Source organism: Protopterus annectens, chromosome 1.part0, assembly GCF_019279795.1.
Source record: "Protopterus annectens isolate FY-2018-M chromosome 1.part0, PAN1.0, whole genome shotgun sequence".
In the NCBI taxonomy this organism is placed as follows: domain Eukaryota; kingdom Metazoa; phylum Chordata; order Ceratodontiformes; family Protopteridae; genus Protopterus; species Protopterus annectens.
The window spans coordinates 1,209,820,159-1,209,841,031 of NC_056725.1; positions in this window are offsets into that span (position 1 = coordinate 1,209,820,159).

Sequence of the window (20,873 nt, forward strand, 5' to 3'; positions counted from 1 at the left end):
TTGTGTCTCTTGCTGTGTCTAATTATGGTGCTGTCTTTGGTCTGCACCATGTATGACCTCGGTTCATTATTTTTTTCATACTGCAACTCTAGCCGTCTCTCATTTTCACTCCTCCTTGTGGTACACTGGTGGGCTGGTAGAAGGATAGATAATGGCTGGCTGGAATATCATCTATCATAGAATCTCATGTAAGAGTGTTTATCCCCTGAAATATTTCGGCTTATTGAGTCATACAGAATAAGTTTGGTTCCTTTTTGGATTCTGACGTTGGCATGTTAGCCCTTTTTTGTCTTCCAAGCATGAGCAGTTGTGGGCTTACTCCTGTGGAACTATGTAGAGTAGCTCACTGTGGCATGAGGACTCTGTGAAAATTTGTCTGTCTCAAAATCATTTTAAGACTTTGGACTGCTTTCTCAGTGGTTCCCTTTGACTGAGGATAGTGAGGATTTGACGTGGCATGAGTAAAGGCATAATCATCAGCAAACTGCTTGAATTTGGTTGACACAGAGTATCATTGTTTATAACCAGTTCATTGGGTACTCCCCATCTTGAAAATATGGTCTTGATCCTTGCTGTCATGTGTTGTCTAGTTGTGGGCAGTAGGTGTAAGATCTCTGTATGACAATAACAGTAGCAGTCAACAACTACTAAGAAGCTTTTGCCTCCAACTCACACAAGTCAGCAGCAGCCTTTTATTGATGAACTTGTAGTAAGTGAGTTGAGTTGGTAGTACTGGTTCTCTTCTTTGGAATGGTTTCTGTATAATAGAGAGCTGACCCCTTAATATATGTTTTACAGTGTCCATATTAATGTCAGGCCACCCCAGAGATATCTTGATTCTTTAGTAACATATGTTTAGCCCTTGGTATCCTTTCTGCATCCACTGAAACACTTTGGCACATTCTGATGAGGGTATTACTGTTCTGTACTGGAGCAATAACAAACCATCATGTTCAATCATTTGCATTCTGCAGGTATAATACTTATACATCAGATGTTATGTTGATGTCCAGTAGCTGGCCATCCATCTTGGACATATTCAATAACAGTTTATAACTCATGGTCATTTTTAGTAGTCTTAACTTTTCTAGTCCTTTAGTAGTCATAGGTTAAGTTGCCATATTGCATGCAATCATGTACTGGATTTCTGGATAACAAATTAGTCAAGGTTAACTGTTTTCAAGGAACATTAAATGCTCCACTTCTAAAATGTGTCAGTCTCATAAGCAGCCCTTGACATGTAGGTGATACCTTGTCTAAATCATAGGGATGAATCAGAGGAACCAATGCTTTTAGGTCATTCTGGAGCTGGACACTCTCTGTCTACAATAGGTATCTCCTCACATGCCCATACACTCAAAAGGTACCCCTTCTAAGTGTACAAGTAGCTCTGTTCAGCCCTGGTTAGCATCATTTTTTTAATCCACCTCCCACAGGACTAAACCAGATAGCTCTTCCGCTTCCACCCAGTCAGACCATTGATTCTGCTACAGTGGGAGCCAAGAATGCCCAGGTGAGGTGAGAGCCATGTGGGGGGATTCATCCATGCCCAGAAATCCTCCTTTAGCTCATCTGTTCCATGAAAAGAATGGGGTGGTAGGGAGTGGGCCAGCTTACCCTCTTCCCTGGTGAAATACCCCTTCTAGCAACAATTCAAAGCTGCACTGTAGGTACATATGCTTCAGTGCACTGATTAGCATCATTGAGCAGTAAGGAAACAGTTATAATGCTAGTTCTTTCATCTGGAGTAATGCAGCACATAAACCTTAGCTACCTGCATCAGCTGTCACTACTGTCAGTTTGTAAATAGTAATATGTCAACATTGGAGCAGTTGTTAGCATTTATTCCACTCTGCTGAAGGGTTGGACTTGAGCATTTCCCAATGACCAGTTTACATCTTTATTTACTAAGTCACAGCACCACAGGCAGGACTGGTACAAACATACTAAATAAGTTTATCATGCATAGGGCCTGATATAGCTCTGTTACATAGGTTGGATTCTTTAGCTCTGTTATTGCTCTGACCTTGTTTGGCTCTGGTTTGATTCTATTAGCACTGGGTTGTGGGCAAAATACTGAATGTCAGACTTTCTAGAACAGTATTTGTCCTTATTTAGTTTCAAACCCAGAATCTTAGTTAGTTGTTTGGAATACTGCCGCCATCTTAAATTATGCATCCTTTTATAAGGATCAAAAATCAGGATAGCATTCATAACAACAAAATGTTCATGATCTTTTAACAAATTACTCATTTCAAGTTTAAATATTTCTGGGGCTGAACTTATACCAAATGTCAGTCTCTTAAAATATAACTTTCCCATTGGAGTATTGAAGGTCATAAACTTTTGGTGATGTTTACTTTGAGGTACCTGCTAAAACCCATTTTGAAGCATTTGATTTGGAGAACACTTTGGCTTCAACCAGTTTAAGTGCAATGTCTTCTAGTACAAGTAAAATAAACTTTCTCACATGACTGCTTCATTTTTCAAAAGAGCACACGTCCATACATTGTCATTCTTCTTAATGACTGCAACCATTGGTGGACACCATTCATTTGGTTCATTTACACTATAAACATTGCAATTGCTTGCATTCATTTAAGTTCTGCCTCTTCTTTGGACAGTATAAGAAATTACACACTTCTATGTCTTTTCAAGGCATATGGGATAGCATCTGGCTTTAACTTTATCTTTTCGCAGTTCGCAGTTAAGCAGACAAGCTCTGTCAAGCACATAAGCACTAACTTTCCTTATTATGGCAGCCAGCCCCATCTCACACACCACAGCCCTGCTGAGTAGATTATTTAGTACATAAGCACAGAGCACATACTTTCTCCTCTTCCATTCAGACATAGATAGAAATCTATCAATCCACTTGAGTTTGTCTGTAGGACTATGTATTCCCATTTCTGCTTCATGCAACATCAGATGCTGAAAGATATTTTATAGGCAGTATATGCTATGACAGTAGCATTAGTTTACCTATGTGCAATTGAAGCACATGTTTTTAACTCACTGTTTTCCAAAAAAATTGAAATTGTGACACAGAGGCAGCGAGTGGCACAGCGCATAGTGTTGTCGCCTCACAGCAAGATGTTCCCTGGTTCATTTCTTGACTGAGGTGCTTTCTGTGTGCAGTCTGTATGTCCTCCATGTGTTTATGTGGGTTTCATCCATATGCTCTGGTTTCCTCTCACATTCCAAAGAGATGGACTAGGTGGACTGGATGCTCTAAATCGGCTATACATGTGAGTGTGTATTGTGTAGAAGAACTACCCAGGCAGGGCTAGACACCAGGTGGTGTAAACCTTGACTCTAGATGATTGACACTGATGAAGTGGCACTCCAATCCCATGTGCAAATATGAGGGAAAAAAGGATGGACAGATGGATTTTCTGAAAAATGAAAGACAGAAAATGGTGAATTGGAAAAAAAAACACAAAAAGATCTTTTATTGTGGTGGAGTCAAACCCCCCCTGCACCTCCATGTTAGACTGAAGCTCCCCACAGCCCCCAAACTTATATATATATATATATATATATATATATATATATATATATATATATATATATATATATATATATATATATATAAGAGAGAGAGACTCTAGCCTGCTCTGCATGCTATTTTGGCATCTTCCAGTAGTGCGCCCTCCATGTAAGTTCTGTTAAACGTGTTTGTTAAGCAGAAATCCAAGGATTGTCAGAATATGTGATAATTATTTGTTATAAACAGCAAGATATGCCACCATTTGCATGTGTATATATTTAAAGGGTTATGTTCATCACCTGGTCTTAGTAACAAACTGAACTCTGCTTATGTATTACCATTTTAAGTGGGACTTTTTTGTGACTTTACTGACCATTTAACTCATATTATTGACACTATTGTTTAATTATCACTGTTTTTAAAGGAAAATACTGTGCTTTATTAGCTATGTTACTACTGCTGTATTTTAAAATTAATACCAAGCAATTAACAGTGAACTTATTTAACTGCTCACTATATGCTTAAACTAAGATGTAATGTAATTCCTTATAGATCATAGACGCTCAGCTGCTACAGTGTAGTAATTTATTTATTTTATTTTATTTTACATTTGTTAACCGAGATAGTCCGACTGGATACATGTCCATTTTCAGCGGAGGGCTGGGGAGAAAAGGTCCAAGGTACAGACAGAAGAAACATTACATAATACATGATAAACACAGTTTACAGTACAGTAATACCTTGTATTGTACTGTTTTAGTTTGTCCTATGTTACAGTGATGGCTGACCCAGGCCAAGCTGGATATTGTACATTAATCTTGGTTGGGCACTGTATATATGGTTAGATGCTTGTTGTATTTGTTTCAACATATCTTTTAGTGTCAAACTACTACATAGGGTTTTTAATTTAACTTAGCAACTATAGTGTTATTAGGCTGTTACATATTTCCCTTCCACTCCTTTCTTATATTTCACCATTATAGAGACATTCCTGTCACCTCCAGTACTCCCCTTGCCAGCTTTTCCTAATATTTTTTTCTTTCCATTTACAGTTCTTAGCTAAAACAAACACTGTGCAGTATCCCTATAGCAGTTCTCTACCAGCAAGCTGCATCTGCAAAAGTTTGTGGCTGGTTTAATTAAAGTAAAGGCAGCATTACAGTATATGTTAATGCTTTAACCTTCTATGATTGTACATTTCATTAGAATGTATTCAGGGAGTACACACTACTGGTAACCCCCACTCCAGCCAGAGTTCTCTATAAACCCAATACATTCTAGTTTGGAATCATTGTTTCACTCTTTCTTCTCCTTCCCCAATACACTTGCCCATAATTCTCCCACCCCATACTCACTCCTGGCATAAGGTTTCTAGTTATCTATGCATTCCTACTCTACACAATTGTCAGCTGCATAGAAACTTTCCACAATACCTTTGTAGCATAAGTGACTGATTATTCCTCGCTGTGCACTCGTAGAACTTGGCTCTGTCCTCTCCATTCCAGCTCGGGCTTCACTCCACTACCCTGCCCCCTTTCCCACCCACCCCCAGATCACTTGAATTTATTCTAAACCTAACCACTCACACTCACATTTATCTACCAATCACTACCTGTACAATTTCTAATTTTACAATATCTCACATTTCACACTAACCTTAACAACACCCATCCATTACCACACATATATTAATCCATTAACCTATAACCAATCCCTACCCTTCAACCATTAAAAAATTTTATCAGTACATTGTTTATTACTAGCTCTGCTAACAACTGCTGCTCACTTAACAAACTACCATTCACAAATAGTATTCCCTCACACTTTTCACAAAACTATGTCTACCTTTTCTCCACACCTAACTGACAACTCCATCTTAATATCTCCATCGATTATAAATATAACAGAACTTCATCCAAACCCCCAAAATACCCCTTTTAAGTTTCATAAGCATACAGCAACATTCTTCCCAACACTAATAACCATAGCTACCAAATGTATTATAAGTGGAGACATTCACCCAAACCCAGACCCCCAGAATACCTTCTCACCACCCCCTCAAATAAAAGATATAACCAATCTATCACAAAAAGGCTCCAAAATACTAATTCTAAATCTAAACCTGCAAAGAATAGTCAATAAAGTTCAAAAATTACACACCACCTTATCCCATTATAACCCTGATATTGCTGTTTTAACAGAAACCTGGTTAAAAACACACATTACTGACAATGAAATTACACCACTTGGTTACAACAGTATTAGAGCAGACAGGAAGGTAAAAATAGGTGGAGGGGTAGCCATCTTATTTAAGATCAGTTCACACTCTTACCACAAAGCCTATACATAGATAGCCTTGAAAATATAGAAATCCTACCTACTAAACTTCAACTTAACCAAAACAAATTCATATCCATTATAGATACCTATGACTCACCCGGAAATAGCATCTCTGCTATAGAGTACATCATCCAGTCTATATCAAATTCCATAGCTCAAGAAACTATCATGATGGGTGACTTTAATATAGACTGGACAACTTGTAATTCACATAACTCTAGCAATCACATCAACCTCTATGGCTTCACACAACTCATTCAAGCGCCTACACGGATAGATAAAAACTTCAATCGTCAATCTATACTGGATTGGACACTAACCAACAAACCTCAGAATTATCAAATTACTGGCTACTTACCCAACAGCCTTAGTGGCCATATGCCAACCTATATATTGAGAAAAAATATTGATACTGTCAAGCTGACCACCTTCTACTAAATCCACAGTAAAAAAACCTTTAACCCCCAAGAACTAATTAATACCCTAAAAATGTAACTGGTCTCTACTAAAACACCTGCCCCTTGATGTTGCAGCAGATTATTTCAACAGTACCTTCCTTGAAATTCTAAACAAATTGCCCCCCACAGGTTTGTATTAAGGCCACTTACACATCATGGCTGGCTAATGACACCAGAGTGCTAATTAGGAAAAGAGACAAAGCTTGGCAAGCATGGCTGACCTGTAAAACCCAAACCAACCATATCACATTACAGCAAAATAGAAACAAGGCTAGACACCAAATGAACCTAGACAAAAAGAACTTCTACTGTAACCTGCAACATAAACACCAGCATAACCCACAAATATTTTGGAATACTATAAATGCCATTATCCACCCAAGACATTCCACTATGCCTTCCCCCAACTTACCACACTCTCCTTCCACTGTTGCAGAAAATTCAATAAATACTTCGCTGAAAGTGTACTATCTCTAATTAAAAGCAATTCCACAGAACTCCTTGAAAGATGCATCCACTCCCAATTGATTCATTATCATACCTTCAACAACTTTTTAGCAACATGTCAACATGGTTTTAGGCCCCATTATACTACCACAACTGCACTCCTCATTTTCACCAGTACCATCAGCCAACTCTCTCTGCAGTCTTTTTAGACATGTCCAAGGCCTTTGATATGGTCTCCCACCTCACACTATTAAATACACTCTCTAAACTGAACCTCAGCCCCTCTGCACTGCAATAGCCTGGAAGCTATCTACAGGACTGTCAACAATCTGTAAAATAGCTTAATGTCCTATCCCACCCTCTTCCTCTCACCAGAGGAGTACCTCAAGACTCAATTCTTGGGCTGCTACTCTTCACTATTTTTACAAACCACCTCCATAGTGCTACTCCACTGGCTTCAACTATCTAATACGCAGATGACACAACACTTATATGCGCCACTAATAACCTGCAACACCTCCATGATATAACCCAAAAATCATTCTCAGATACCAAACTATGGCTCTCTAAGCATCAGCTCATACCCAATCCCAATAAAACAAAACTTATGATCTTCCAACCCACAAGATCCTCTCCTGCCCCACCAGCCCCTTATACATTACAGCTAGGAATAATACTAAAATGAATACTGATTCACAAACAAAGCTACTAGGAGTAATAATAGATAACAACCTAAATTCTGACCTACATATAGCACAAACAATTAAGAAAGTTCACAAAAAATGGGTACTATTTACAGAAATAAAAATTATCTAACTAACACCTCTAGGGTTGCCATTGCTAGAACCCATCTTCTATCAACACTTCTGTACACTTCCTCAATTCTCACCAACCTTAACATGACAGATTTAATTAAACTTGAAATATGCTACAATAAAATAGCTAAATTTGCAACTGACTGCCCACATCATACCCACCATTGTCATTCCTTAAAAAACTCTTCTGGTTAGAACTCCAACAACTTCTATAACAATAATATAATAATAATGTGTGTGTTACATTTTAGTTTAAATAGTGCTCTTTTTTTACTTACTTTTACATATTTTTGTATGTATATCCATACTTGTTATGTAATTAGGAATGTTTTTTCTTACTCATAAGCTAAAATGTAATGAAGTGTTATAATTGCCAAAACATGGTAATTTACCTGTGTTTTCTAAATACTATTCTGATGTGCGGAGCTTTTCTCCCTGGGCCTCCATTGAAAATGGGCATATATCCAGTTGGACCAACCCAGTCAACAAATGTAAAATAAATAAAATAAATAAACTATAACCAATTAACCTTGGCATGCAAGCTAGTATATCAACCTAAAAAATCCTGCCCTTCTAAATATTCTCTAGCCCTATAACAGAAATGTAAGGAATACTGAAATTCACAAATTAAAAATACTGAAAGTGTAACATTTTGAAGGTTAAAGGAAGAAAGCACCTACTGTGCATGTCCGACAACATTCAGATGTTATTAATGGAGATCATGCACAACACAAAGCAAGAGGTACTACATTTAAATATTTAATTTAAATTAAAAATATATAGTTTTCAAAATTTTTGCAGGGGGCAAGCCCCTCTGCACCCCCAGGGCTGCACCCCCTGCACCCCTGGTTAATTATATATACCAACTCAGAGATCGCACTACAGTGGAGAAAAGAGTACATTTTCTGATCCTCACTGCACCATGATCTCATTCAGAAAAGTTGAAAAATATACATTTTTATCTTAAATCAACTGTAGCTGTTGTTTTGTTTTGTCTGTGATCTCCATTCATTACGTCTGAGCGTTGTCGGACATGCGCAGTAGGTCCTTTGTTCTTGCAACTTTCGAAATATTACACTTTCAGTATTTTTAATTTGTGGTCTTTTCATGTCATTATTTAAACTTTCAGTTTTCCAAATGTTCAGTCTACTGAAGTACATCCGTATTGATATATACACACATATATATATATATATATATATATATATATGTGTGTGTGTGTGTGTGTGTGTGTGTGTGTGTGTGTGTGTGTGTGTGTGTGTGTGTGTGTGTGTGTATGTGTGTGTGTGTGTGTGTGTGTGTGTGTGCACACCAACTCCATGGTTGCACCACAGTAGAGAAAAGGGCAGTAACTCCTGGAAAGCACTATGGTTCTTATAATATTGTTAACACACTGCAGTAAAAGTCACTACAGCATTTAAATTTATGAAGTAAAGCCTCTTGACCACCAATTCTTCAATGACATGGAAATATGCCAATAATATCAGACTCTGTATTAATCATAAACACTACTAGGTTTTCATTAATAAGAAGTTTTAACTGCACTCTGATTCAGTGCTTCATACAGCAATCACTAAACCAAGGAAAATATTTCTGATCACTTATCTCTATTTTATTTTCTGTAACCAGGTCTCCAGTTAGCTTCGTTTCATAAGTAACTGCAAAATGTTCCATCTTACTACACTTCTTACTTCTTGTGCCAGATGCAGCATGCTGTTTTGATACAGTATGAAAGCAGTTATACCTAGTGTATCTGCCAAGTGTACATTTACTTTGCTTCCTATGTATACATTTAATCTAGCCAGTATAATATTTCCTTTTTAAATTTGTTAGTTATTTTGTGTTTTATCTCATATACATCCTTTGAAAATTCATGGTAGCATTGTGTGCCTTTACCAGCCCTGTCTCTCTAGCAATTTGTATATTTTTTCCAGAGTTAAACACACTTCTAATTACTTTTCAGACACTTCTGTATCAGTCAGCCCAGTTACAATGATGTTTGTAATCTGTTCATCTTTAGTTTTATCAGATCTACAGTTTTCAGGCAGTTCATCCAAGTACCTTACAGAAGTTTACACACTTCCTTTTTTAGCTTGAACACATCCATGGAAGCATGCCCTTTCATGTAAAATGCTTCTTTTTGGCAAAAAGTCTTCATTGAACATGCTAGTTACCCACTAGTGTAACACTATGGACCTTGGAAAAAGAAAATGAAAAGTATATTGTCTCCACCTACTTCCTTATAGTGCACAACAAAGTATTTATCAGGATTACTTCACTCTTTACCAAACATGGCTTCTGTTCTGAAATGTGAAAACCCATGCCTCCATGTTGCTCAGACAAAAGGTTTCACAAAGTCAAACTGTTCTGGTAGGTTAAATTGAGTCATATTCAATGCAACTTGTTTTTCTATGGCCAAAGGTCTGATATTCAGTAAAAATGACCACTTTGCAAGGTAAAACTACTACTTATCTTAAAAACAGTTGATTTTCTGATCTTAAAATTGTACATTTGGTGGTTTATAAAATCCTAGTTCTGATACCACATCACAATGTGCACCTTTGGTTACACAGTCATTTTCTTAGCAAATGTAAATGAGATCAGGAAAAAAACAGCATTTCAACTAAAACAGCAACTATAATAGCATTGAAAATGGCAGTACAGCAAAAATGTTTTTAGCAGCTCCAGCTCTCATCATGAATACACTAGCAACTGGCAAAGTATACTCTGTACATTATGGGATATGTGGTCTCTTAAAGACATAGTGCTATTTTAAATATTCACACACACACACACACACACACACACACACACACACACACACACACACACACACACACACACACATATACACACAGCCTTGCTGTACATTTCTTTTCATCGCAGCCTATCAAATTGCTCCCTTTGAGTCGACAAAGGGCTTTGGCATAGATGATCATGCACTCCTAATACAGTGTCTTCTCAAGGCAGGAACAAATCCATATTCAGTACAATGATTTAAAGATTTCCTGTGAGACAGACCTTTCAAATTCTGAATAGGTAATGTTGCTTCCCACTCCGACCCACTTATCACAGGGTTATGTTCTATCTCTAATGCTTTTCTCTTTTTTTCATTAACAGCCTGTCTGCTGATATTCCCCACATTCCAATTATTTTATACACAAATGCCATGGTTATAAACACAGCCAGTAAATCAGCCAATGACGTCTTAACTTGAACAGGACCACTCCCAAATCAAACCCTGGCTGCAGCAGCACTGAATCATTTCAAATGCCTGGAAATATGGCTTGACCCAAATATCAACTGTAAATGCCACTTGATTCAAACAATTTTCCCCTTTCTTTCCCCTGCATGAAGACTTACCACTGGAAAAAGAATCATCTACCCTCTAGATCTTAACATTATGTATATATTGTACATACAAGCTACGCTTAGTTATGCAACAGTTAAAATTAAAGTTTTCTCATGTAGAAAATACTAATTTAAGTACATACTGTAGTTACAACTTGCTTGTATAACATGCTTTTTTGCAAAATGTTACCATCATTATGGATGGTTACATATCCAATTTATAACTCTAATATGAAGCTGAAAATGGTCCAGGATTGATAATGGGTATTGGTGTTCTGGTCTGTTGATACATCAATAAATATGTTAAAAAATAATTATATAAAACTATGCTGTCTAGGTAGTGCTTAAAAGTCAGTAAATGTGCTTACATCTTCTGACAGGGAAGGGTGTATGCTCTTATACTATATATAGGAGGGCATAGGATAGATATGGAAATTCCAGACCACTGAACATTAGTCACGGCAGCATATATTTTGTGAGGAGTGCTTGTACCATGTCATGTAATTCGGGCAAGGCAATATTGTCAGAGGCAACTCATACTTTGTTCTTCCTTAATCCCATATAGTTATAAAGTTCCATCTTACAATAATACCTTGAATTTGCCTCCTTAATCTGCTGTTATAGAGAGTTTCAGTGTTACACAAATCACCCATTAAACCTATTAAACAATTGCTTTTCTTCATTCACCCTGCAAGACGGTCTGTCCAATCTGGTGATATATTTCTTCAGTTCCACTCCTGTCCTATGACTCCTCTCAAAACTAAATGTTCATACAACTCTTAGCTTTTATAGCCTTTAAATACTAAAATAAAGCCACTAATGTGCAACATATAACTTACTGAATAGGCATGCAGTGTTATGAGCCTATCCTGACTGGACAAAACTTTCAATCCTTCAACTTTCTTGGTGAGCTTTGTATATTAGTGTGAGTTTCACTGTGGCATTACTTGTAAATGTAAAGAGTTCATAAATTAAGTGCCATGTAGTAAAAACAGCTGATCCAGAGACTTAAACTTCATTTGCAGTATAAATAAGACATGGTAGAAGGACAAATATGCATGAATTAGAGAGACCTCAGAGGTTTCTAACAAAGAAGATCAAGGACCTCTGGCATGTGCTTTACACAGACTGACTAAAGTTCCTGTCATTGTAGGTTCATAGGTGTGTACTAGGCTAATGGCCTTGGAGCCTTTACAAGCCTAGCCCATAGGATTACCCTGGCATTGTGCCACCCAACCTTAGTCCCTAGTGCCTCTGTCGAGTAGAGCAACTGGAGTGATCCCCGGGGAGAATTTTCTATTTCCCATCCACTCATTAAGATTTCTCTTGAAGAGGGCTAGTGAGGTGCTCTGCTTGACATGTATGGGAAGTCTATTCCATAGCATGGGCAGTCTCTAGGTTATGAACCTGTCCCTCCAGCATGTTCTGTTGATTGTGGTAATGAGGTTGAGGTCTCTGGAGCGTGTGGTGCGGAGGGGTTGGGATTTCTTTAGCTGTACCATTTCTAACAGAGCTGGGTCAGACATGGCTTTGTAAGTCAAGCAGAGATCACCTCTAAGTAGGCAATATGTACTCCATATTGTATAGGCTTCTTAGGGGAGACTTATGCCTGACCTACAGAGCAACCCAAGACCCAAACCTAATGAAATTACTGCATATCTATAAATCAAATGGGTCTAGGGATACCTGTTCCAGTGACTTAAATAAGGCTTGTGACTTAATAGGACATGCTGGAGGGACAGATTAATCTCCCAGAGACTGCCACGTCTTTGGAACAGGCTCTTAATTCGTGTGCAACAGAGCACCTATCTGACACTGTTCCAGAGGAAGCTGGACGAGTGGATTGGACACTATAAATTCTTACCAAGGATGGTGCCCACAACCCTCCTGGACATGGACAGTCATGACTAAATGCAATGTTGGGTATTGACTAGTATTTCTATGGTATTACACTGGGTTGAAACAGCTAGGCTTAAAATGACCTACTGATTGATAGCCTAGTAATCTTCTATGATCCTATGTGTTTTCGAGATTTAGTCTTCTGTGGAACAGGCTTTCCATCCAAGTGAAGCTGAGTTCTTCCCTGCATTTCTTCAAGCAAAATTTGGACTGGTGGATGAGAAATTATAAATTTACCCCTGGTGTGGAACCTATGTCTCTGTTACAGAGATGCACTTTCCAAATGCTCAACCACTCATGTCTGAGTTATATATACCCTACCAAACACTGTTGGGGCCAAAACCTGCCTAATAGTTTTGAGAAGTATGGCTTGGCTTAAAAAAGCTCATTAGAGTTGATAGCCTAGTAGCCAGCTATGAAACTAGGATTAGGTCTGACCTTCTGATTTGGTTCACTTTATAAGGAGACCACAGTGCTGTAGTAATATGACTCTAAGTAGTAAATACAGAATATTGTGTTGTTACAAAGTCACAGCCTTTGCAATGTGCAGCTCAAGTGGTTTACCTGAAGGTCTTCTTTATTCAGAGAAAAGTGATGTGAGTTTAAGGACTCCATGATGAAACATTGTGAATGCAAACATCGTCTACTAACAATGACTGTGAAACATCAGCTGGCCACTAAAGCTGAGAATTATAATAAAAGCGCCAAGTATTTTTATAAAGAGAGAACAAGTCCTCTAGCATTACATAAATTATCTTTGCGAATACACAGCTGTGGAGAAAAAACAGAAAACTATAATGTATAAACGTATTTCTTCACCCATTAGCAGCATTTTATGACAAACTTCAGCAGCAGTTGAAAGCAAAATAAGTAAAAGTCACACCTCCAGTGTTCCACCTCCAGTACATCATACCTCATATGATACTTGAGGGACTACAAGCAACAAAACTTTAAAGTAGAAAAATAAAGAAGCAGTGCACGTATGCAACATGTATACTAGTATGTGAGTATACTAGTATGTGAGTGACATTAAACAGCTTTACAACACCCTGTAAGCAACAAAACAACATGCTGCCAATACAGCTGTATTATAATATGTTGGATGTTACTCTCCAAACAACAGCATCACAGCCACTGATGCAGAACTCATTAACTTCACCAACGGTTGGGTGTGCTACCACAAAATGTCTTGCTGTGGGTTATAGACACTATGTGCCTCTAAAAGGCTTCAGGTAACACTTGTTGAGTAAAGATCAGGATGGTATACTGAAGAAGGAGTGCAAAGGAACACGTTTCTCTTTCATTTTGTGTATATATTGCAGTAAATTAAGCTGTATATGAATTTTGATGTACAAAGACCTTTACACTGTATAGTTTTATTCCATTTTCAAATAAATCCCCTGCATTTCTTCACTGTTTTAACTATAATACCATGGGAATCAGTGAGATGTTGGTAATTTTTGTAAGACAGTAATGAAAGCTGTAATTTCAATTTAACTGGTGAAAATGACAAAGCTAGAATAGATTTAAAAGTCTTTGCAATGTGGATGACTTTAATACAAAATAATATGTTTTTCAGTCATTAGAAGAGGTATACTGTTTGAGCATTGCATCTGTTTAATTATGATATACTGGACATCTGTAAAACATTTGAGCAGAAAGCTCTAGAAAATGAGTGATGACAGAAGTCACGCAGTGTTTCTCCTTCTTTGAAAAATAATGTATTCGAATGAATCAGTGTTTTACAGTCTCGGTATACATTTGATTGAAGTAGCTTCACCCCTACTTCCGTAACAGTGCACTACTTTAAAATTGAATTTAAATTGCGTATGGGTTTTCATGTTACTCATAACTGGTACATTTAGCATTCTTCAGAAATCTTTTTCAACTTGCTGTAATCTTTCACTGATGATAGAATAAAATTAAAAATACACAGGCTTAGAAAATCTTATATAATCGAGCAGTTTGCATACCCTTTATTTGTTCTTCGCTCGGCAAACGCAGGTGTATAATTCTTTGCTCAACATATACACGTGCACACACTCAGATATATACATTTGTTTTCTTTTTACTGAAAAAAAATCTAAAAGTCCAAGATTTGGACAGTGTGAATACTAGGAAAAAAAATCATGAGATTCAGTAAAATTTAGTATTTCAGGCTAAAACACTCATTAATCATAACTTGCCTTTCTTCTATTAACTATTTGCCAAACATAAGTTTGGTTTATTTATTGTGTCATGTTTTGATCATGCTTTACTTCTGTTTCTATATCCATTTACTAAAATTATATTAGAATAGCTATAATAACTAGAAATTATATGTACCAGTTATTGTTACAATTACTAGGATTTCATCTTGTTAAAATATAATTTCATTTGTTAATAGCAGTAAATCGGTACGATTACAGTTTTTCTTACAAGCTTTCCCAGTAAAGGGTTCTTTAATTCAATGGGTCATTCCTAGCCAGCAAATAATAAATACATACATACATACATAAATAAAGCAAATGATCTCTAATGAAATGCAATTTTACTAAATTTGCATGGCTCATCATGATAAAATAGGGTTGGGGTGCTTTGCATCATGGTACTCAATAGATGGAAAAATTGCCACGGACCTTATGCCCATGACTTCAATGTGGGCTGAGGATCCAGTCGGAGGGATGTACCTGCATTTTCTGGTGTAGCTCTGCTTTGCTAATGAGGAAAACCAGAATCATAAGTGAAAATGTGAAAGTTTTTAAGATATCCAGGGGAAGCTGCTGATTGTCAGTGAGCATGGCCTATTTCTCCTTAATAATGGCTTTAATTGTATTGAAATCATTGGTGAAAGTTAGAATGGAACTATTCTTACTTTTATCTTCTGTTGGGTTAGGGTGGCCTCGTTGCATAACTCTATTAAAAGGTTTATTCCATACAGGGTCACTGTTAATTTTAGAATCTGTAATGGGATCATATCTAACATGTTTGAGTCATATCCTCTGGTTAAGAAATCATTTTCAAGATTATTCATATTTTTGAAAAGAGGGGGAAAATCTATGGTGATACATGATAATCTGTAGCCTTGTGATTTTATTGCATTGTGCTTAGTTTTTACTCGATGCACACTGCCTCTGTGAAATAAGTAGATCACTCTTGTTGGTTTCATGTATAAGTTACTAATTTCCTTTGTATTTATCAATACTGATAGTCATATCAAAGACTGCACTGACTCAGATCTGATAGAAGTGGTAAATTTCAGGAATGGGGTGGAGTTACTGATGTAACGGATAACCTCAGTGAGTTTAGAATTATTGCCTTGCCCTACTATGACTACATCATCAATAAAGTAAAGGTAGCTGGTCATAAATCTCCAGTATTCATTTTTAGTACAAATTCCTATTCCCATTTGCCTAAGGCTACATTAACCAGGCTAGGGACTATATCCACACCCCATGGCTTTCTCCCTCATCTGTTTGCAAGTCTGGCCATTGAAACTGAAAAAAATGTAAATCGACATCAAGTTTATTTGTTTTTTTCAAGCATTCAGTTTGCTGTGTAGCACTGTTATTTCTGCTATAAGTCTCTATGGCTGTTTCAGCACAGTACATGCGTGGTAACACAGTGTATAAGAAAAGATGAGCTCTACAGCAAAAGGCTGCAGAATAAAGTGTATGGTAGTGGCCTCTGATATGGAACCTCCACTTGCAATAACAGGTCTGTAAGGTGGATCTTCCCTATTCATATGGGGTTTGGGAATCCTAAAAAAGCAAGGTAACTTGGGGCGAGGAGTGTTCAAATACTCAAAAAAAGTTTTACTATTAAATTCTTCATTAAGCATTGCGGTTAGCTTATCTTTCTAGTGTGTATATATGCAGTTTTAACCACATCAAAGGAAAGTTTAGAATAAAACTCAGGTGTGTTCAGAATGTTCTCTGTTTTCATTATATAACTGTCAGTATATGTAACCAGTATCCCCCATCCCTGCCTTCCTTCATAAGATGTCTACTTCTATCATTGTTCCAGTTCTTAGTGCTAATATTTCATCCTTTGAAATATAAAACTTACATTTTGTTTTTTTTGTTTTTGGAGATTTTCTTATGTCAGGGTCACATTTTGTCTCAAAAGCAATAAGTGTAGGATGCAGAGGGGGACAAAACTACTGATTCTTTACATTTTTCTTTGATGTGTTTATCTTCCTCCATGTAATTTTTCTCATGAAAGATAAGTTTTAACTTCATCACATACATTTTTAAAATCAATGCTGGTCTGAGTCTCATTTCTCCTTCCCCGTGGTATGAATGTAAGTCCTCTGTTAAGTAATTTTTCTTCAAATGATTCCAGATCCTGGGGGCTAATTCCATCTACAGGCTCATGTCCCTGATGGGTAAAAGTTGTTGTTCCCCAGGCACCTCAACTGTTTTTCTAAATACTAAAGAATGTACCATTAACATCCATGCTAATTACACAAGCAAATTCTACATTTCCACTTTGTCTCATTTCCTCTAAAATCAGATGTTATAATGTCTTCAAGGAATTTTGAAATATTCATGCAGTATGAGCATCAGCTGCACCATTCACCCATGCAACACCAGATTTATCTTTGGTTCCATTAGTAGGTTGCCTTTATATTTTGCATCCCAGATAAATAGATTTATCATCCTATTTTGCCATGCATGATTAAATGTTCCCAAACATCATGCTTAAAAACATGCTATACTGCATTTTACGTAATTAGATACTGAAATGAGAACAGATGGATAAGTTTCCTCCATCTTTAAGGTAATGTAAACCATAAAGAACATTGAAATGACTACTAAGGCATACCTTAGAAATAGAACTGCCCTAGATGTAGGTTTGTAAACAGTTCTATCAGGTTTATCAAAGCTGCCGATGTGTATAGTGTTGGTGTATTTCTGGCATACTGCAGCTTGTTACCTTTCTCCATTAGATTAGAGCACTCCTAAGATATGTCTCAAAAACTATCTCTAAATATGCATTTAGACTTCTTATCTCTTGTGCATCTGCCTGAACATAATGTGTTTTGATCTGCCTCTAGTCATAGTTGCCCCTCTGTTAAGAAACAGTGAGACTAGCCCCTATACCCTGAAGAAAGTATACCCTTACTGAAACTCTTATTAATCACTGAGCTGTATAATGTAGTGTTTCCATTCCCACTGCTGTCACAATTCATCGACAAAATCTTTTATTTATTATTTTTTGTGCCTCCTCCTTTCCTTAATTCAGAACTGGCCCCTAGTACCCCATCCACACCAGGTGTACCAGATGTCTCTTTGTCCTCAGACTATGCCAGTATTGCTCGGGCTGATCATGGGCATTAGACAGCCAGGGGCTTGGCATGTCTTTGTATCCATTGGGGGGCAGGGTTGCTGTAGCCTACCCACATTTCCTTCCTTCCTCTCAGACCTATTGGTTTAGCCTGAGGGGCGGGTGTGCAATAGAGATGTGCAGCGCATCGCCTTATCCTTGGAGCAGCTCAACCATATCCCCATCTTTTTTCCCTTCCTATACACATCAATACTAGTATGCTCACCCAACCTCCACTAGGGATTGACACGAGAAGCACCCATTAGCCCACCCACCCCAACCCAGTATAGTATCTTCCATCCTCTGTCAGTTGCCTGAGCTGCTAACTGAACCTGGGTCAGCTCGGTCATAGTCATGGCTTTATCCCTTGATGCCACTGGAGTGGCACAAAATATCATATTTAGGAGTGAGTCCATCCCTATACTGTTTATTTCTACATTTTAAATTACAGTGAATGCTAAACATCTGATTTCCTTGTTCATAGTTCCATAGCTGTTTACTAGGTTAATGACCACTGCGGCCTTTATAAGCCTAGCCAAGCACCTCCAAAGTATCCCACAAGTTTATGTTCTGGCCTTTGTAAGTCTAGCCAGGCTTCCCAAATGTATCCCACAAGTTTATGTGTCTAACAGGTCATTTTAAGTGGTGTATGTGAGCTAGGGTAAGATTTACAAGCTGCCTCTGTCCATTAGAGAGATCTGGTGTATATTTCAGATTTTCCATCTGTTGGTCCAGGTTCCCTTTGAGTAGGGTTAGGGAAGAGATCTGCCTCACATGAATGGGAAGCCTGCCCCAGAGAAGGCAAATTCTCTGAATCGCATGTCCTATTTATGTTGCAAGCAAAGTTTAAATCTCTAGAATGAGTAATTCCAATGCTATTTGTTTTCCATATATGCAAAAAGTCCATCAGAGTGGGATCCAAGTGGGCAGAAAACAGAGTATAGAGATATTGCTTTGAGGTGATTTGCATAGCCCATTGTGTCTATGCCCTGGATTTATTTTGTGAAGAACCTCCATGGATGTTCCATTTCTTGTATGTACCTCATCAACTACGGGTCTATATTATTTCATCAAATGGCTATTCAGCGAATAGCCGTTCATCAAATACCTATTTAGTGAAGCTGCTCTTCATTGGATGGTGAATTTTAACTAGGGCAAACCAGCGGTTGGCCACTGTCTGGAGTTTGCCCTTTTCCCCACTGTAGTGCGATCTCAGAGTTGGTATATTTAGTTGGGGAGTGTGGGGGTCGCAGCCATCAAATACATACTGAAGGGGGCATTGTACTCAATGATGGGCTGGATGAGGGTTAAATACAGTGGAATGATGACTTCCTTGCACCTAGATGCCATGCTGTTGCTTATAAGTTGAGCAACATAGACTGATTTCCTTACTAACTTAGGCACAAGTTGGAAGAAAGCCAGGTTACTATATACATATACCCTAATCCCAACCACTGGTTCTGGTCCTGCTCTTAAAGGACTGTTGTTAATGATGCTGTTTCCTAGGGTTTCTGACTTCTCAAAGGGTACTATTATGCATTTCTTGGGACTGAGTTTTAACCCATGGCTTTGGCAACAGTAATTTGTCTGTTTTAGTCCTTCATGTAAGATGTTAGAATTTCGAGAGGATTCTATGACTACACCTAGTTTGCAATTATCTGCATGCATGGTCATCCTGATTCACTTGACATTAGCTTTCACTTTGGAGAAGCAGATGCCAAAAAGAAGTGGACCCAGCACAGACACCTGAGGGACTCTGCTAGTGACCAACCTCCTTGTGGAGGAGGACTCTCCCCTAGCCCAACTTCCTGGATCCTGTCTGAGAGCTTGCCAGCTACCTAGTACATAACATAGGAGTTCATCCTATATCCACGAATTTGTTTACAATGCCCAAATGGGGCATTGTATTAAATACCTTATCCAGGTCAAGTATGCACCATTTTGCTCTCATCTGTTGCCTTGGTGACCCTCTCGTCCACCAGGATGGCTAGGCATGATTCGCCCTTGACGCAATCAAACTGAGCTCTATTCAGTGTTTGAAGGTTTTCTAGATCCTCAGTAATTATTTCCATGATAATTCTTTACATTGCTTTGCATATGAGACTAGGCAGATTTATAGATCTGTAGTTCCTAGGGTTTGTTGCCCCCCCCCCCATGTAGAGGGATGACAATTGCAGTTATCCATTTTTGTGGCACAAAGCCTGTGGTTAAACAGTCACTCCAGTGGTCCCAGTAGGTCATGTTTCAGGCTATTTAGGAGGCATCCTGGGATAGTATTGAGGCCCATCATTACTGTGTTTTTGGCCTTAGACCGTACATCTAGGACTGGCTCCCTAGTGATAGTTGGGGTGGGAGGATTATGTTTTATGTTACTTCCAGAGGTGCAGCTGGCAGAGACAGGGGAGGTAAAACTGAAACTGCATTTATTGGCCAGCTAGGGGTGGGAGGTTGGCATAATGGTTAAGGTGTTTACCTTACAAACACAAGGTGCAGGGTTTGATTCTCACATGGGGTAATTGGCTAGACTGAAAATGGCCCACAAGGGCAGTTAGTCTAGTACTAACCTATGAACCTAAGCAGATCTGCTATGTCTTCTGGCTCTGTGTAGGTGGCTTCATTCACAATCAGTTCTCCACAGTGCTGTGTGCTGCCTTTTACTCTTTTGGACATGATTAAAGAATGCATTGTGGTTGTTCTTAGTCTGGGAGGCTATCTTAACTTGACATTTGGTTTTAGTAGTCTTAAATTTCCATCTCAGTTGTTTGC